Source organism: Saccopteryx bilineata, chromosome 4 (assembly GCF_036850765.1).
Source record: "Saccopteryx bilineata isolate mSacBil1 chromosome 4, mSacBil1_pri_phased_curated, whole genome shotgun sequence".
In the NCBI taxonomy this organism is placed as follows: Eukaryota; Metazoa; Chordata; class Mammalia; order Chiroptera; family Emballonuridae; genus Saccopteryx; species Saccopteryx bilineata.
In genome coordinates, this window is record NC_089493.1 from 246103337 (window position 1) to 246123052 (window position 19716).

The following is a 19716-nucleotide window of genomic DNA, read 5'->3' on the forward strand; positions in this document are numbered from 1 at the left end:
AAAAAGACAACTTTATTTTCTTTGCCTGAATGGTTTTAATTTACCTTAAAACAGGATTGTTCTGCACAATTCCATCCCATAAACTTTAATGGATAACCAAAAGGTTTTGTCATTACCCCCAAACATTTTAAACTCTGTTCTTACATGAATGCTGCCTTGAAAACTAGGGGAGTAATGGGACAGGTACAGCCTTCTCTGTCTGCAATTTTTACTTCTAGAAAAAGGTATACAATAACTAAAGCATGATCTATCTTATAGACACAGTATTCAAACCACTAAATTAAAAGTTCTTGATGCTAGCTATTGGGAAGACCAAATAAGCACTTTTCAGTTCAGGCTTTTGATGAATCAACTAAAAATCAAAATTAAAATAATTATAAACAAACAATGATTAATCATCTCGTAGGTCCCTGAAAATTAGGGGCGAAAATCACATACTAAATTCCCTTAAGCCTCTACCATTTGAGGGCTGAATCAAAAAATAAAAGTTTCTCTTGGAGTCTGAGAGGTTAGCCTTAATCACGGGATAAATTCTGTTTTGAACCACCCCATAGCATATGGAGATTTCAGATACTAGAACACAATTCAGGCTAAAACCTGAAGAGAGATAAGAAGCAGAAGGATTGGGATGATTACGTTTATCTTCTGGGGAAGACTAAAGTACCACGAAACCCTGGTGACATTTAGGAGATGACAGAATAGGGAGTTGGCATGGGGACAATGGGACGTTCTGTCGTGCTCTGGACTGGCTGCTGCCCATCCTCTAGCTGGGCATTAGGGAGGCCGATTTTCTTTTCTCCTCTGCCCACACTGACCAGAGAAACAAAGTGTAAACAGAGATAGAAACTGGAGACATGGAAAAGAAATGTTTATTTATAATGTTATTTATAGTAAATGAGAAACTACACTCTCCTCTTCTAATGAGGCATAAGGATCCAATTATGGTTAACAGAATCTGACACGTGAATACTGTTCTAGTAATAACAGGAATGAAGTATACCATTTATGCAAAATCCTTAAGAGTCCCCCCCCCCAATATCATTAAATTATACATTTTCAGAGCTTGGAATAGTACACAAACAATAATCAGAATTCACTTAATCAGTAATCATGCACTATCACCAACACCTGTCTGCCCAAGGCCAGTGCTACTTCTGGGGCTGGTGACTATACATCTTCCATTGGTTGTGACTGGTTCTGTTGCTCATGGGCCTTTTTTTATTTTTATTTTTAAGATTTTATTTATTCATTTTAAAGATAAGAGAGAGGGGGTGGGGAGCAAGAAGCATCAACTCCCATACATGCCTTGACCAGGCATGCCCAGGGTTTTGAACCAGCAACCTCAGCATTCCCGGTCGATGCTCTATCCACTGCGCCACCACAAGTCAGGTTTCACAGGCCTTCTAAATGGGCATCTTAAAAGATCATGGTGAAGTCATTAATGGATTCTAACCTTATACAAATAGACAATAAGGAACTGCATCCCTTTAGGGTTTGAATAGAAAGGGGTTGGTAGGTAAAGAGTTTATTTTTTAGAGGCATTGTAAGCCATTGTCATTTTAAAATATAAGTATTATAAATATCCTTCAATTATTTCAGGCCATTGATTTCCCTAATATTTTATTTTATTACCACTTCTAAGCCTCCTTGGTTTTATTTTAAAAGCAAAATAAACTTATCTACTGAAGGTCACAAATGTCACGCTGTCAGCAATGTCTGGATTATTTTAAGAAAGGAGAGATTACTAAAAGAATGATCCTCTCTGAAGTTATCTGACACCATTACTCCTCCTTTTAGCTCTTGAACTTGAAACCAGGTCTGTGAAATAATACTCTAAATGTGCTAATGTTAACAATATCTAACGGTACAGAGGTCCCCATGGCCAGTTCCGCAGGCTTGAGACCTTGCCCTTAACTGGCTTTACTGAATCACAGCAGAAGCAAAGGTGATATATGGAAGGAGAGATTTCTCCAAGGCCATGCTTCCTGGGGCCCTTGCAGCAGGGGCCCAGTAGACACCTGTGTGCCCTGTGGTCTGAAGATCTCCCACAGCACTCTGGTACTCTGCATCTAACAGTAAGACCGGTGCCTGGGGCTACCTGGAGCTTTATAATGCACAAAATGACATCTTTTGGTCTGCACCTAAACCTTGGGAGAAAAGCTGGGCTCTCTAATCATCTCACACATGAGGAATGGTTAGTCTCGGAATGATGAATTAAAACAGAGGCTCTCAAAATGCACTGACCATCATAGTCCCCCAAAGGACATTTGATTCCTGTAGATTCCCAGGCCTTAACCCTGGGAATCAGGTAGGTATTTGGCAACCCATTTTCCCAAATACCTTCATGCCTACAACTCTCACCCTTAAGGATGGGAACCCAACATTGTCAAAAGAGGTCCTAGGTTAGCTGTATTTTTAAACATTAGCACCTATTCACATACTGAGCAGGTAACACTGAATGCAAAGATGATTAGGGTATCATCTTTGTTCTTGGGGAACATGAACTTTATACATATATAGGCTTTATGGTAAAGCATCACTTGGATGCTTTGACCAAAGGGAATATGGGTAGAAAAATCTAAAGAGGGAAGGTGATACAAGCGCTTTGCATGTAGAGAAAGTATCAGAATCATCAGATAGGCAACAGAAGCTAAATGTGCCCATGTTACAATTCAAGTGTAGTAGGATCAATTCTGCATATTATTCTCTATGCACACCCTCCCCCCCACACACACTTTGCAACTTATGCCTCATCAGCATGCTTACATGAGCAAATGATTTGGGGGGAAAGAGTAAAAATAGGAAATATATGTCTAGTGGTTACTATAAAACAAGTCCTTAAGGCAATTTACATACATTGACTCATTTAATCCTCACAGCCACCACATGAAGCAGACACTGTAACCATTCCATTTTACAGAGAAGGAAACTGAGGCACAGGAGGTTAAGTAGTTTGCCTGGGGTCACACAGCTAGTAAGTGGTGAACTTTGAATCTGAATCAAGGCTCCTACCTCTCTGCAAGGTGCACAGTTTTGTTTGCTCAAGTCTTTTCCCTCTAACCCATCTCTAAGTTTTGACCTCATTATTGAATTCAGATAGAATAGGTATCTCAGAGGATGTAATCACAGTAAGTTTGCTCTATCAGTTTCCTGTTTGCAATTAAACACAGACATGCTACAACAACAACATCAATAATCTCACTAAGGAGCTAGAATACCAGGACTGACAACTTAAAGTATCAAGAGCCATCAACTTTCTGACAGCTAGAGCAGGGCTTTAAAAATAAGTACCTGACATTTGCCACAAGGACTTTCCTGAGGGTCTGTCACAGGATCCTGTCTATAGATCCTAACTCAGTTGTCTGCATTAACCTGAAGAAACGGTGACAACAGAAAATGTAAGCATGTCAACCACAACCCACCAAATGTCACTGGCACCAGTCAAAGAATTCTGATTAAGCTGGAGAGCACTGCTAGGTGAGCTTAGGCCCTTGTTCCTACTCTTTAAAATTTACCAGAATGTGTAAAATAATTGTGGCCATGGCCTAAGGCGTCCTCTGATGTTCACATTTCTTTTTAAGAAAGGATTTTGTAGCCAACCATCCTTCTCAGCATGTTTTAATTTGCCAAGCAGAAAATTACAAAGCACAATATTTAGGCAAAATAGTAAAAACACATAACTTAGAATACTGACTATCTTTTTTATTCAAGAGGAGAGTTTCTTCTTTTTTTTCCATATGTAAAGCCAGTATCCATGGCCACCATCACAGCCACTTGGCCCGTGCAGGTTTGCATTGGATTCAGACAGATGGTAATGAAACAACAGAGCCAAAAACTGGTGGGCCATCATCTTTAATCCTAGCTTGCACCCGGCGGGCAAGTAAAACACACACAGGGATCCAAAACCCACTCATTCAGTGCTCACAAAGCTACTGACTTATCTGAGTTTTCTAGAATCAAAGGTTCCTAGCTCACCAGACTTATTCACCTCTGTTCCCCATCTCCTTCCTTCTCCCTGCACAAATTCTGCACAAACTCTCTTCTCCTTCAGTACTCCACCATCTTGGCTGCTTCTCCTGGCCTCCTCCACATGGCCTTTCTCTGCTCTCTGCTCCCTGCTGTCTCTTCTAATGCTAATCTCAGGAACTGAGAGAGCAAGCTCCCGGTCTGCCCCACTTTATAGTGCAGAAATCAAAACCTTTAATCCAATATACAAAATAGGGAAGTCTCTGATACAAAGTCCATCCCACATCAAAAAGAATGGGAAAGGCTTAGTCCCAAAACCAAGCCCCACGCTACAAGAATCCTGCCTGCCCACAGCCCGCTCCCAACACACATTAATACAATCACGCCCATCCCAAGCAATTACCAGGGCGACGGGCTTCCATGTGGGCAGCACCATCTTTAACAAAGTGAGTATAACATATTTTATCTGTTCCACACCATACCAGGGCAAAGACAGGTGCCATGTTGTCTTGTGGGGTGGTGCATATAAAACAGCTTTGGAAAGCTTGCACTAATTACCTGGTCACCCTCTGGGTCAACTAATGATTTGGTACTACATGAAGTCCTGCAAAGTTGGGCCCATTAGCATGATGCTCTTCCCCATCTCTCAGCACAGATGCTGAAAGCCATGGAGCAAGCAAGGTAGGTGAAGCCAGTTAGGTGTGACCCAGTGGGAAGGAGAGCCAGCCTCCTTCTCAGGCGGAGCATTAGGCCACATCCTTTCTACTTGGGGGAGAGTTCACATCTGTCAGCTTTTGAACCTGCAAGTGCAGATCAGAGTCTCTCTTAAAACCTTCAATCAGTGGGGGACAATTATTCACACTTACACTTACTTATAGGAAGTGTTATTAATGGGGCAATTTTCCAAAAATCCAAAAGAAAAAAATTTTTAAGTGGTGCCACATGTTGCCAACTGTGACAAAAATGAAAACATTTTCATTCCACCATTGCCAAAATATACCAGAAGGTTAATAACATAGTAAACTTTTATGTGGATTGGGCATAGAAATAAATAGGCAGCGATGGAGATCCTGTCTCCAGAGGCCAGCATTTCCCTGCACAGATGGGGGTCCCCAGGGAGCCGGCTGTGCTCTAGAGCAGTGTTCTTCAACCACCAGTCCACTGACAGGTCTGCCGGAAGTTCCGAGCAGGTCCACGGAAGGGTTAACCACCCTGATGTTGTATGACGACTATAGATCCAGAATAGTCTATAGGAGAATTCACCTATACTCGGGGTGATTTCCGCCCTAGCAGTCCCCAGAATAATTCTCCTATTTTCACTGGTCCCCCAGTGTAATATAAAAAGGTTGAAAACAACTGCTCTAGAAAACATTTCATTCATTTCCAAGACCCTTGTGAATCACCAAAGGACACTTCTCCATTTGGAAGATTGGGACAATATTACTAATTTGCAAAATGCTTTGAAAACTATAGATTAAAAAAATTAGCCTTGGCCAGTTGGCTCAGTGGTAGAGCATCGCCAAGCATGTGGACGTCCTGGGATTCCTGGTCAGGGCACATAGAAGTGACCACCTGCTTATCCACCCTTCCCCTTCTCTCTGTCTCTCTTTCTCTCTCCCTTATCCCTTCACGCAGCCACGCCTGGATTGGAATGCATTGCTCCAGGCGCCGAGGATGGCTCTGTGGAACCTCTGCCTCAGGCACCAAAAATATCTCAGTAGCAAGCATGGATCCCGCTGGGCAGAGCATCGGCCCTAGAGGGGGTTGCTGGGTGGTGCTGGTGGGGTTGCATGCGGGAGTCTATCTCCCCTCCTCTCACTTGGAAAAAAAAGAAAAATAAGTTTTAAAAAATTAAGTACATTTTTGTACACTCAAATTACATATATAGGGTGGGGCAAAAGTAGGTTTACAATTGTGAGTAAGTGAAACAGTTCATTCTTGGTATTATTATCTATTAATTACAATATTATTTTCTATACAAACAACTGTAAACCTACTTTTGCCATAACCTGTATGTACCAGGCCCAGTTTTGTGACTGTGTTGGGAAACTTTTATTAATATGTTCGACTTTAAACACAGTCACGTCATTAAACTGTAAGCGCTTAAAAACCCATCAAGTATAATTTTAGCCAAATTTGTTATGTGTAACCACTGTAAGGAGACCACTTCTGAACTCCAACTTGAGTCCCTAAAAGGGATTAAATCTTAAAACACGCCATCATGTCGACTGCAGTGGCTGATCACACTTGGTGTCATTAGCGTCTATTTAATATGGCAGCTAATGCCTTGTGGTTCCTTGCAAATGGGGGAGCACAGAGCCTCGGAGAAAAGCGAATTATAATTGCCTGCTGCAGGACTGTGTGGCGCTGCCTGTGACAGCGGCAGAGAGAGAAAATAGGAAGGCTTTAGAGAAGGTCTGTTGTACTGATGAAGTGGAATTCCTAGAACACACTGTGCTATAAAATGAGATTTGGCTCCACAGAGCTGGGAGCAAACAATGGACTCAATAGTCCCCGCACTGGTTGCTGGGCACATTCTAGCCCTCTTAGTCGGAGCTGCCTTTCATTCACGGGAGCAGGAGCCACACTTGAGAATGGGAAGGAGAAATCCCCAGAGTAAAATGTTAGGGGAAGGGAAACCAAGGGACTTGCAACCAGGATGAATACCACGATTAAGATAGCCTCTCACACTCAACATGAGATAGCTTTAACCAGATCTATATATTTTTATTTTATTTTTTTGATAAATAACTACAGAAACGACTAGCAAAATTGTGTAGTCTCTTTAACTGGGTTAGTATAGCAGCGATCCATCTTTTTGTTTGTTTTGTTTTTAGGAAGATCTGGGTGGAGATGTTTTTTTTTTTTCCTGAGGTCTTTATCTTTTGGAAAGGGCGTGGGGCGTGGGGAGAAGGAGGCTTTAATGAGTGGGGTGGGGGAGCTGCAGAGGAGTTTGGGGGGCCTATTCTGTGCCCTCTTCTGTATGTGGTCGGAGTCCATGGAAAACAAACAATGAACAATAACATCAGTAAAAATGTACTGAATTACCTATTACAAAGTTGTGTCCTGGTTTAGAAAAACATTATTTGTCAGTCTCTTGATGGGTAACAGATTGTTTAGTAATGGGCCAGGAGTTAAGAGTTTGTTCCCAACTTGTAAAGTTGAGAGAAAGGAAGGGGAGAATTCCTCTTCAAAAAGTGCCCCAGGCACTAAAAAGACAGTTTAACTGTTGAATTCAAAGACACTTAATTTGAGCTTTTACAAGTAAGAGCAAGTCTACCTAATAATGAATGGGGTATTGTCAAACACCAGTTTGCCCCTGAAGTACTCACTTTAACTTTGCTTAAACTATTTGAACAAAATTACACTGCAGCTATTACTGATCAATTGCAACTAAAGGTATACAATGAAGCACACCTATTTTGTTTGTGGGTTCACATGAAGGTAATCTGTAATAATTTCTATGATGTATTTGTTCAAAAACTATTGCATAGAAACCAAACTCTGCACTTTAAGAAAATTCTGCCATTTATGACTTACATTGGTGGAAGGTCAAGCCCTGATCTGCCCACTTTCTTGAAAGGTTTCATTGTTAAGCACATATACACAAGCATAAATACATGTAAAACAAATACTGAATATCCCTTTAGAGGACGTATGGAGGAGCCCAGGAACCCCAAGTTCCTGAGTATGGAGAAAGCTGTTTCCAACAAGGCCTCCTCCCCTATCTGGGGAGGCAGGCATGGGCCTTGGGATGGTACGGGCAGATCCAGCCATTCCTGATTTATTTGTTCCGATCATTAGAAAGGTGCCAATTAGCTCCTATTTTGATGAAGGATTTTGTGTTGTGAACATCTGTCCACTAGCATCTGGCCAGGGCCCAGGTCTGTTTCACAAGGAACACCAAACAGCTGTCAGTTGATCCTGAGTTTGGGTGAATACCAAATGAATACAATGTTCCCTGGCCACCACTTCCAATTATCCTTCTCTGGACGGACCCAGTCTCCAAGTTCTTTCTAGTTAGCACGTTCTCTAACTCCTGACCGGCAACTTCCTTACTTTTGTGAATTAGACTTTGCTCACTGGAGTAAATACTTGGGATGCATAAAGCCAGAATTAACTTGTGTTTGCTTGAGGACTAATGATCAGTTTGGCCCTTGATTTTGTTCTTTAATCACCCAACTTCTTTTCTGCCTTCTCATTAGACCTCAGAGAAGTGGGGGTGAAGGCAAGTTTCGAATAGGAATTTACTTTCCAATCCATCTACCTTGCTGTTTACTGGTTCAGTTCTTAGATTTTGTGCAAATCAAGTATTTAAACCAATGAATCAATTGGATATTTCAGTTTATTATTCTAAGTAGTTAATTTCATCTATAACTTAAAGTTTTGTTGTATAAAATATACTTTATACATTGGTTTTGACTCAGCTATTAACAGAGATGTTGGGCCCTCTTTGTCTGAAAATTTCTGAGTATCATGATTCCAAATACAACATTAACTACGATCTAAATGCTGCATACAGAAAAGTGAGAACACACTCAGTGTTCCTTCAGAGTTACAACACCCGCTACTCCCAGAGTTTAGGAAGGCTGTCGATCAGGGCACGTGGCATAAGCTCGATAAACACAGGCTCCTCAATGAGCGTCAGACCCAACAAAGGCAAATTAAAAAGAGCAAAACTTAATCATGTCACCTAACACCTTGTTTAATATTTCAGAAATATCTAACAGGATCTAATATAGCTTAATGCACATAATATGTGTGTATTGAATGTTTCCTAAATAAAGTGAAATAATGCATGACTGGTCAACCAGTTATTTTAAATCATGCCCCGACCCACAAAAGAATATGTGGAAAGAAACAGAGACAGAAGCAGGCAGAGAGACTGACTCATCTGGACAATATTCATCTTGTCATCTTGTCTTTCCACTTTTAACCTACATACAGCTGGTGACATAAGACACAATAGCCAATTCTATCAGGGGAATTTCGTGCTGAATTGCAACAACTGATTCTTATTAAGTACTTACTGTGCACCAGACATCATCCTGGTACATGTGGTGTCAGTCATATGAGTCAGGCACTGCTGGCGTTCCCATTTTACAGATGAGGCAGATGGGGCACAGAACGATTAAGTCACTTTCCCAACATCTCTTAGCCAGAAGAATAGGAAACTCCAGAGCTCACATCTTTAACTACTGTATCACATCACCCCTCTAGAAGAAAAGAAGTTGACTCCCAAGTAATTTTGACTCTTGGCTTCATTCTGTGTCTTGAACTCATGTGGTCTTTGTTGTTCTTCCTGATCTTAGTCTCAGAAGTTTAGGGAGATCATCCTCCTCCTCCTCCTCCTCCTCATCATCATCATCAGCAGCAGCAGCAGCAGCAGCAGCAGCAAGCCTTTCTATCAAATGCCTATTAATTGCTCTGCTGCAAGGAACTGGATGTTCTTGAAAAGTTGTAGTATCACTTTTATAATCCACTGAGAATGCCAATATCCTGCATGCAAAAAGTAGCTACCGAGTCTGACATTTACTCTCTCCCCTTATTGCAAACTTGCGAGAAAAAAGCAGAATGGGCAGCACTGTCAGAAAGTACTTAATGCCACAGTTTTGGCTGCAATGTGTGCTTCTTAATAGCTTCAGAGAATAATCTATAATATGATAGAATTTACTCTTTGAAGGTTTGGAATATGATACTGTATTGAAGTTGGAGACCTTTTCCCTGAGGGCTAATTATGTGATAAACTTGGAGGTTGTCTGGTCAGACATCTCCCACCTGACGGTGGGTGAAATATTTTTCTTGACACTTGTGATTTTTATTTAAACTTATTAAAAGAAGTTCTTTTAAACTTACTTAGAGCTTATTTGATCATATCTTGCTCTTTTGAACACACACAAAAGAAAATAAGTGAAATTAATTGGACAACGTATTAAGAGACAGGGTCTAGCTTGCCTGGGTTAACTGCTGATTAGTCGGTAAAATTCTCTGTTTTTTCACCTTTCATGGTATCTAAACAAAGTGGTTGTGTTGAGATTCAGTAACACTAGAGGGCAGCCTGCAAGTTAGAAACAAATAATAAATCTATGCAATGATTTGACCTATCACAGTACGTAATCTGTAGTTCAGTTTCTCAGCATTATGACAACTTAAATATGGTACCCCAACATGAAAGAATCAAATTATTGCCTAATGTTTACTTTCTATGTGCCTTTGAAGCAAGACATCAAAGCAAACAGTATCATACAGGTTTTCTCCCTTCCAGAAACTCAATTTGTTAAAGCTCCCTGAAGATACTGGATATTTTCAATCCTGCTCTGTTTCCCTTATGTTTTCAACCTCTTTTTAAAATATAACAGACAAACTTTATTTTATTATAGAATAAAACTTTCCTGTGACAAGTTTTATTTAGAAATCCCTGAAAGAAAACTGCAAAGGGAAGGGTAAATATAGAATATCCATTTTATTTTTAGAATTCTTTTTTTATAGTACAAATATTAGTTATATTGAACAATTAAAGACAATGGAGGATTCTTCTGGATGATTATACAATAGTAAAACTTATCCAGGGGTTGAAATCATAACCTCAAATCTGTGATACCTCAACAACCTATTAATGAAGATTGGTTTCTTTCTAAATAAAATATTAAACAATTTTTTCTTTCACTGTATAAGCAGCGTTCACATTTAGCACACTGCAGCAGAAAAGGCCTAGCTGTCTACTAACACTGTCTTATTAAATAAACAACACAATTAAGGTGTTATTTTTGTTTTGTGAATTACATCATCTGTAACATTTTAGTTGCACAAGGCACCTTAAGAGATAAACACATATAAATATGCCTGACGGGGGTGGAGAGACAAACACTGTCTATCTTGTTTCAGAATTCAGAAACTTGCATAAGGTAAAATAGTTCAGAACGAAAAAAAATAGGAAACAGGTGGCTCCATGGGTGCCCTGATTCTCACATGAGTGAGTCATTAGCTCCTGCTCCTGCTGCACTTGGGTAATCAGTTTGCATAGATGCGCTAGATGGTGCTTCGGGCTTCCTCATCTTCTCTACATCATAGGATGCTGTTAACCTCCCTGATGTTGGAGAAAGTGGTCCCAGCTGCCAGACCAAATGTGCTAGTTGAAACACTCTTAATTTTAAAATCTTTAGCACTTGTTTTACAGAGCTGGGTATGAGTACAATGGGACTAGGCCCAAAGCTTTGGTGTTTGGCCTATTATGTGTCATTTAAATAAGGTTTATCCTAGCTGTTAAATATTAACTATTTTGTCTGTAAATCTGAATTCCTGTCCTTGCCAATGCCCCCTCTATCCACTCAGTTCCCCAGACGTGACATCTCAGAACCATATTTTACTCCTCCCACCCCCTTATCCCACACATCCAGCTGGTCCCTTGGTGTTGATGGCTGTCCCTTGCAAACACACCTGGAGTGTTGCCTTTTCTCCACTCAAAGCGCTAGCAGATTTATATTTCTAAAACACACATTTGATGATGTCCTCAAAAGCTTCGACTGCCTTCACCTCCAAGTCCCATCTGGAAAGCAGGGCAGAGGCTGCGTTCCATCCACCCCCCTTCAGTCCTTGGGCTTCCCCATCACGCTCCAGTCCCTGGGAGGGACCCTTGCTGCTCTGGGGCCCAGGCCTTCATTCTCCTGCCTCTGGCCCTTTGCTCTGCCTTTCCCTGGGACTCACTGCTCCTCCTCTTCTGGCCTCCCACCTACTGAAATCTCGCTCATTCTTTAGACACAACTCACATTCTTCCTCCTTCTCAAAGGCCTGTCTGACATCCCAGCTGAATGGAGCTGCTCCTTGCTGTCCTTCTTAGGACCCTCGACACTCTGCTTCTGGGATGGACAACAGTCAGACCTTACACTATAGTGATCTTTCATGTATCTGCTCCTCGCACTAGAATTGGGCCCAATCTCCGGCCTGTAGTGGGTACACAATTAATAAGTTCTGAACTAGATCATCACTGTGTCTCTTCAGTATCTAGAACATGTCTAATGTAGATGCTGAGTATATATCTGTTGAATTAAATTAACTGCTTTCACTAGATCTGGTCGCATGGATCAGAGAGTAAAATGACCTCGTCAGAGGGCAGAGCCACTTACGCTGTGCCATACCACTTCACTCCTTGCCAAAAACGTGACTCTGTTTTATAGGTATAAGTTACAAGTCCCCAGGGGCGATTCCTGCCACTGTATCTGGCTCAACCTTTTGTCCCTCCAGTTCTATCCTGCACCGGGGCTGGAGTTTCCACCCTGATGTTACTGTTTATTTTTATCCCTACTATAAAACAGGGTTAGAATCCCACACAAAAAACAGCCTCCATTTTTCAATTGATCTCCTTTCAGATGACAGGCTCAAGGCCCTAAGAGCCTCCGAGATGGTGTCCCTAAATGGCATTCCATAGAAAAGCAGGAATTTAAGTCCCAAGTGCACTGAATGAAGCCTCAGGTGAAGTCCTTGGAAAGCTGCTTCTAAACTTGCTCTATGTCAGTATTAACCTGCACAGCAGGTATAATGTAACGTGAGAACGTCTATGGTGGGAAGACTGTAATCGTTTTTAAAACATTTTCAAGTTTTCAGTGAAATAACATGGAAGAGCACAAAAGTCAGATTCTGAAGGTTAGGGGCACGTCCCAGGCCCTTCCTTTACCAGAGGTAGGCTCTTAGGCAAATTATTTGACCTCTCAGAACCTCAGTTATCTCACCTTTAAATTGGGCATAATAATACCTGCCTTGCCTAACCGGGGATGTAATGATATGAAATGAAGTAATGTTTATAAAGGCACTTTGAAAACTATAAACGCTTTGTAAGTGAGGTCTTTATTATTAATAATAGCACTGTAAACACTGCTGAGGTTGACCATCATCAGCAGGCCTGATATCTAAATCTGATGTGAGGCTCAGCAAGACTCCTGCCCAGGCGGGACAGGACCTCCCGGCTGGAAGCTAGTCTACCCTCTCCCAGCAAGGGGCCATCCCAGGAAGGTGTGTTTGCACTTGGAACACAGGCACTGAACAACAATGGGATATGCAAATGAGTTATGATTACTTTTAATAGAACAAGCCCTTTGGAGTTAAGACTAGGTCAGAGGTCCCCAAACTTTTTACACAGGGGGCCAGTTCACTGTCCCTCAGACCGTTGGAGGGCCGGACTATAAAAAAACTATGAACAAATCCCTATGCACACTGCACATATCTTATTTTAAAGTAAAAAAACAAAACGGGAACAAATACAATATTTAAAATAAAGAACAAGTAAATTTAAATCAGCAAACTGACCAGTATTTCAATGGAAACTATGCTTCTCTCACTGACCACCAATGAAAGAGGTGCCCCTTCCAGAAGTGCAACGGGGGCCAGATAAATGGCCTCAGGGGGCCGCATGTGGCCCGTGGGCCGTAGTTTGGGGACCCCTGGACTAGGTGTAGTTGACAACAAGCAAGAGAAGCTAGTGCCCTCGTCCTACATTTAAAACCTTTTCAAGTTCTGCTCAGAAGAATTTGCATTTCAATAACAATGTGATAATGTCAAGCTATTCACATTTCACAGCCTTCTCAGGCACACCTGGCATGTTGGAGGCTCTGCTGGGGAACAGGCCCTGGCTGTTTTCCAACAGCACAGGCAGTTATATTGTCCTTTTCATTCTTGGGAACGAATGTGTTTGGGCAGTATTAACAGGTCTTGTGTGCTGGACATGACAACATATGAAAACGAAAGCCCCACCCTCCAAGATATCCCACGAGAATTAATTAATCAACATATTCGACAAGTTGAACTTCCTCTCATCACAAATGAGAGGAAACACCTTGTAGATAAAAGTTGACTTTTTAATAGAAAACTTTTTCCTGTACTCCGAACATCCCTTTAAAAGGGAAACATCCAAAAGATGTTTGTTACCTTTTCTCCTGGTTACATATGAAACTACTCTGTTCTTTCTACTTTTGATATCAGTAGTATCTCCTCTTGGTTGGGCAAACATGGGATCATAACACTCGGTTGACTTTATTTCCATTAAAAGTAAAACCATATTGCATGCAGTGGGACCACCATCATGAAAATTATTTTACATAATCACTACCCTAGAACACAATACAGAAAATATTATAAATCAATTTCATTTATGTAATTTCTCATTAAGATGCTTATAGATCGGTAAGCTTAATTGTAAGAGCAAAGCAATGATAGTAAGCACAAATTATGCTAAACTAGATGAGCTGTGTGCTATTAGTTTCATTATATAAGCTACAAAATGATTAGTCACAGAACTTTAATTCGTAAATTGGAATTTATTATATCTAACTTTTACTAAACCCTCTAGGTTAAAGTTGAATGTAAGTTCATTAACAATATAATTCAGCTTCTTGATATCTGTTCTAAAATTCATGACACGGACAAAAAGCACTTTCAACAAAAAGTAAATCCTGTTTCTCCCCAGTGCCTAAATATTGCCTGGTCTTTATTTTCACACTTGGTAAATACTTTAGGGCAAAGAAATACCATTTGGTGTAGTAGTCATTTCAAAGACCTGAGGCATCCAAGTCCCATTCATTCAGTCTTTGAAGGAATGGCCTTAAATCCAGCTAGGAGCCAGTAAATATCAGCTCTTTCGATAAGTAAATTACTTTAAAATTAAAAATGGTTCACCTATAGATTCAGAGAACTCTGCATCACTTATAAATTTGCTGTTCCCCAAGTGATATATTATTCTTTACAGCACCATTCTGCAAATGATACAAACTTGCATTTTTCATATGCTAAGAACCTTGTGTGGTCTGCATGGCAAGACAATGGAAGCATGTTCAAGCCACTGCTGTCTGAAATGTTTCACCAAAATCCATTTTGTGCCTTGGAGGCACAAAAGAAAATCTGTAATCAGAAATCATTAATTAAGGTTGATTAAAGTCCACAATGTATTTGACTGACATCCACACAAATGTACTGCTTGCTTTTCTTTAAGGCTCCGTGTATAATATGCCTGGCGAGACACCCAAGAGAATAATCCCAATCTTGTTACTGTAGAGAGGACAGCAGACTGAATTCACACAAATGCTTCTTCCAACACAAAAAGCTTCTGATCTGAAATATTAGTCTCACTGTTCGCTCTTACTCCATTCTCCCCACCCCACCCCCTTTTAAAACAACTAATTTATGAGAAAACTATGAAACTAGCAGGACCTATTTTCTTACCCTGACAAATAATTGGGGTCCATTATACTGGGTTTAAAAATGCATGTTTGTTTTGCTTCACAGAGATATTTGAGGGGGGAGGTGGAGAAGGGCTTGGATAATTGGAGTCTATGGGTACGCCAGACCACATGATCAGAAACTGCTGCGACACTTAAAAGTGTTTCTCCACAAGGAATTCCAGTGCCCAGAAGCCTGGGGAAGCCAGTAGCAATTAAGGCCATGTTATCCTTTTAATTTACTTCAAATTATTGCCTCTAAAATCAATCATTTAGTGTGGTTGGGTAAGGGAGGGGTCAATATAATAGGCACGTGCATTAAAAATGCTTGTTCCTCTTAAACAAAAATCGTGGCAGGCTGGAGTTGGGGAAATGTGAAACGGTTGCTTTGAAGCTCACCCTGAAATAAAAACTAGTCATTTTCTAGTAAAAAATAAAAAATGACTGATTTTCTAGATTAGGCCCATTTGTAATGAATTAAAGCTTTTCTTCTGAATTTGCCTGGCTTTTCATTGGACACTTTTGCATGTCCTGAATTCAGTGCCGTTAAAATCAAGTGTGAGATTGTTTTAGTTTATGTGTTAATCTACAAGGAATTTAATGGCTCAGCTTAGACTGGTAGGAGTCCTTGAAAGTCCACTTGAGAAATGGGAAGGAAAACATTAAGAAGTGGACCAGTAGTATCTGTGACACAAGGCCAAATCTACCTAACAAAGGAAAGCTGTGTTCTACATCGCACATGAAGCTTGCCACAATTTATTTCTCTAAATCTTTTGACTCGGTCACACAATATATACACAACTGGAGAGCTTTTCCTAATCAACCCTTAAGCCACAAACCTAAAAACAAAGTAGCAAGACACTACAATTACAGAAAGGAAGAAAGGCTCACATATTCAAGAGCTGACAAAGCAGCAGACCTTTGGGCCAGTGTCGTTGCAAAACACAGTAAAATAGTCTCTAGCTCCTCAGTAATGCATGTCACACCTAAAAAAATAAAGGTGAACCTGATGTAAAGCACTCAAGGTTTGCCTTGCCATACCCAAGCACAACCTACAACACTCCTGAGGTCATTCTATTTATTCAGCCATCTGCAGAGCCAACCCTGAATTATGAAACTGAAATTTTGAGCAAAGTCGTGAATGCCCTCATTTACCTCTACATTTATGAGCAGCCTTCACGAAGAGTTCGCACCCTTGAGCTTTCTTGTCGAAAGATGAGTGACATCAGCCCCTGGACTGTTGGGGGGATTTTTTTTTGTTGTTGTTGTTTTTTCATTTTTACCAGCAAGACTGAGCAAGAGGCAAATCCTGGAGTAAATATCAGCTGGCTGTACACATAACGAGGTCTAGAGAGACACTCTCAGAAGTCGCCTCTTTTAATCCAACACTGAATTAGACGAGAAGTGGTTCTCAGTCCTTTCAGCGCACCACCACTGCCAGCACAACGGCCAGTTTTGCGAGCCCTAGTCTATCTCAAACCTTTCCCCAGGCACCCTAGCACTGTCTGAGGCGCTGAATAAGAAAGCAGCCTCCATGATTAATAGATGAAGATCCCTGCGACAGTGTCTAGCTGGGACCATCATTCATGATGCAATAAGAATTAGCACAGAATTCATCTTGAAAACCATTAACAAGGATCCTCATAAAGAAAATCCACCCAACTGCCATTCTGCCGTGTACCCCTCTAGTTCAGAATGCTATAAACAATTCGCTTTCTATGTATCCCCCCCCCCTGTGCTGAGGTGACAATGTTCTTAATGACTCTGATGCTCACATTTTTAGAATATAGAAAGGCTTAATAGACCAGCTTTCCACCTGGGTATTCGAAGCCTAAGAACTAATGCATTCAAACACCAAAATATGTGAATGAAAATCATGTGGCTTTCCGGGGTGAAGAGGCGGAGACGCAGTTGTTGGACTGTTGGGAGTGTTTTTCGTGGAATGCAGTTTTTCATAAAGCATTCCATTTTCAGGAAAGGAACATTTCCATTCACCAGCTCAATCAGTATTCTCTCAGCTTCCTCATTCAAGGACAGTCGGAGTCTGGGGGAAGGGTGGGGAAGTGCTAGAGTCACTGCAATATTAATGAAAAGATTGAATACACGCCTTAAACAAGGTTCAGGAGTAAGAAAAAGGAAGAGTGGATCCATCACAGAAAGCGCGTCTGTAAAAGTCTCAGATAACATTAAACCGTAATTAATATATTCTTTATTTCTCCCCAGTCCCCAAAATGTTTATTTTCCAATGGTGTGTTTTCAATGCGTTCAGTGCTAGCTCCTGTGCTATAGATGTTTCCAATCAGATCATGGCCATAGATGGGCTTGGTCTTAAACACGTGGGAGGATAGAAAGGATTAAGAGGAGAGGGGTAAATAGCATCCATTTTAGAGATTCTCCTGCTAAGTTTTTTAACTGGCAGGGGTTCTTTGAATTAATTTTCTATAGATGGTAATTAAAAGTTAGTGGGAAACCACAGAAGTGCTGAGTCATATTAAATGAAAACCGCAGGTCTATAGGCTATATGCAGAAATACCTATTACTTAAGAACACTTTCCAAGCACCAGTTAACACACAGGCTGCTCAAAAGGACCTGGCCCTTAGGTAGTTGGGGCATATTAATTGCTGATTTATTTCTCTCTTTTTATATTCTCTTTCCACTTAAAAAATTTTAAGAGAAACAATAATTTTTTTTCCCCTAGATGAAAATACTGTAATTCTAAGCCATGAGAGGTTCCTCTTCCTCCTGGGAGCATCAGGAGTCCATCGGGGAATAATACCAATTTACTGCCCCTTCTGCTGTGCCTTTCGGAAGTCAGATTCTTCTTACTAACGGGAACTTGTATGACTATCATTGACTCAAATTTCAGGTTGCCTGGCAGTATATTAGTCAGTAAAGTAAATGCTGTGTCTATTGGGGTCAGCCAACTAGCTCCTACGTTTGGTGGGGAAGGTAATGGTTTGCTTCTGCGTGGAAATTTATGCTCCCCCAAGTTGATTCCAGGTCTGGCCAGGGAAGAGTGACCCAGTAACCATATGGCCACCATGAAGACCCTCTTGCACAAGTCAGTGAAGCCTCACTGGAGCAGTCGTTCTGCAGCCAAGCTTTCCTATCACAAGTAAGGTGATTGGGGTCAATCCAACTCATCCCTGAACGGTACTTACGGGCTGTTCTCACATTCTCTGGTAGGTTCAGATTGTGGTGTATTATTAAAATGTTAGTAAGTGAAGGCTATCATTTCTTTAAAACAACTGTCCTTCAGGCTCTTATTTGTGGTAAGGCCCTGTGCTACTTGCTGTTGTTTTGTTTGCATAGTGTTTTTTCTTCCGTGTTTTGGGTGTGACGTTTCAACTTCCACAGTTAGGAAAAGGATCATGACTCCTCTTCCCTTACAGGTGACTCTTTCATCACATGCTTCCCAGCTTAAAACCCCTGAGGCTCTGGCCACTGACAGTGTGAATGCTCATCTCTACTCCAAAGGTTGTTTCCCTTGCATCATCTCTTTATGCAACAGACTTGTGGCCATTTCCTCCTGTCCTCTTCCCTCTCCATGACTACTGTCACCCGAATAACAATAACACCTTATATTTAATGAATATGTACAATGCGCTAGGCATTGTGCTACTAATTTTGCAGATATTATCATATTTACTCTTCTTAACCGTAACATTACCACCATACTAACATTTTACGAATGAAAACTTAGGCAGACAAGGTAAGTAACTGGCTCAAAGTTACACTATTTATAAATGGCAAAAACTGGGATGCAAATCCCAGTGTGCTGTGTCTACCTAAGCGTGACCTCTACGTTGCCTCCCGAGCTGTCCACTGCCTTCATACCACAAAACCTAATGAATTTGCCCTTGTTAGAGCAGATCAAAATGTCTCCCCTACTACTCCTGCTTTGCCCTGACATATCGTTTCCACATAGTGTGTACATTGACGAGAACTAGTTTAGAACTTACTTAAGCAAAACAATGCCCTTACTTTGTTTATGATGACTGGCAGAATGCCAGACCCATGACCTTGCCCCATTTAATGGTCACATTGAAAGCAATCTTTACATGACACAGTTAACATTCGGATTAATAAGGCTGCTATCCATGCTCTGTGTAGATTGTACATTTTTAGTGAATTTGAGGATATTTAATTTCAGAATGGGGTTTACACTGAAATGAAATCAATAGAGTGTAAACTTTCTTTTCTGATTTAGAGTACAATGAAGTAGGGTCTCCACTAGGCCTAGGATCGGGGAAGGGAGGAGCTAGAATCAAACTTTGGATCTCCAGAATATATTTCTTATTTCACCAAATGCTTTCACATTTCTGCATAGGCTTACTGTTTTTAATTTTAATTTAAAATAATGCAGTTTCAGTGAGGTTAAGGTGGCTTGTCCAAGATGGTGTGGAGCCCAGGTCTTCTGACTCCAAGTACAGGATCTTCAATAACAGTTATGGCTGTACTGGTACGAGGCAGAAATGTGGGTTAATAAGGCATACCATTTCTCATGGTAGAAAGATGAATTTTAAAAACTACTATTAGTAAACT

General features: G+C 40.8%; 1 protein-coding gene across 6 annotated transcripts in view; it reads right to left on the bottom strand.

The window, feature by feature from the left end:
* SEMA6A (semaphorin 6A) overlaps positions 1–19716 on the bottom strand; it is a 132664-nt gene that overhangs the window by 105336 nt on the left and 7612 nt on the right. Inside the window, exon 2 of one of the 6 annotated variants that reach the window (XM_066274132.1) lies at positions 9922–10024. The exons of the other annotated variants lie outside the window; for them this stretch is intronic. The gene's annotated coding sequence lies outside the window, so the exon portion shown is untranslated. The remainder of the gene's footprint in view (positions 1–9921; positions 10025–19716) is intronic. 6 annotated transcript variants of the gene reach the window in all.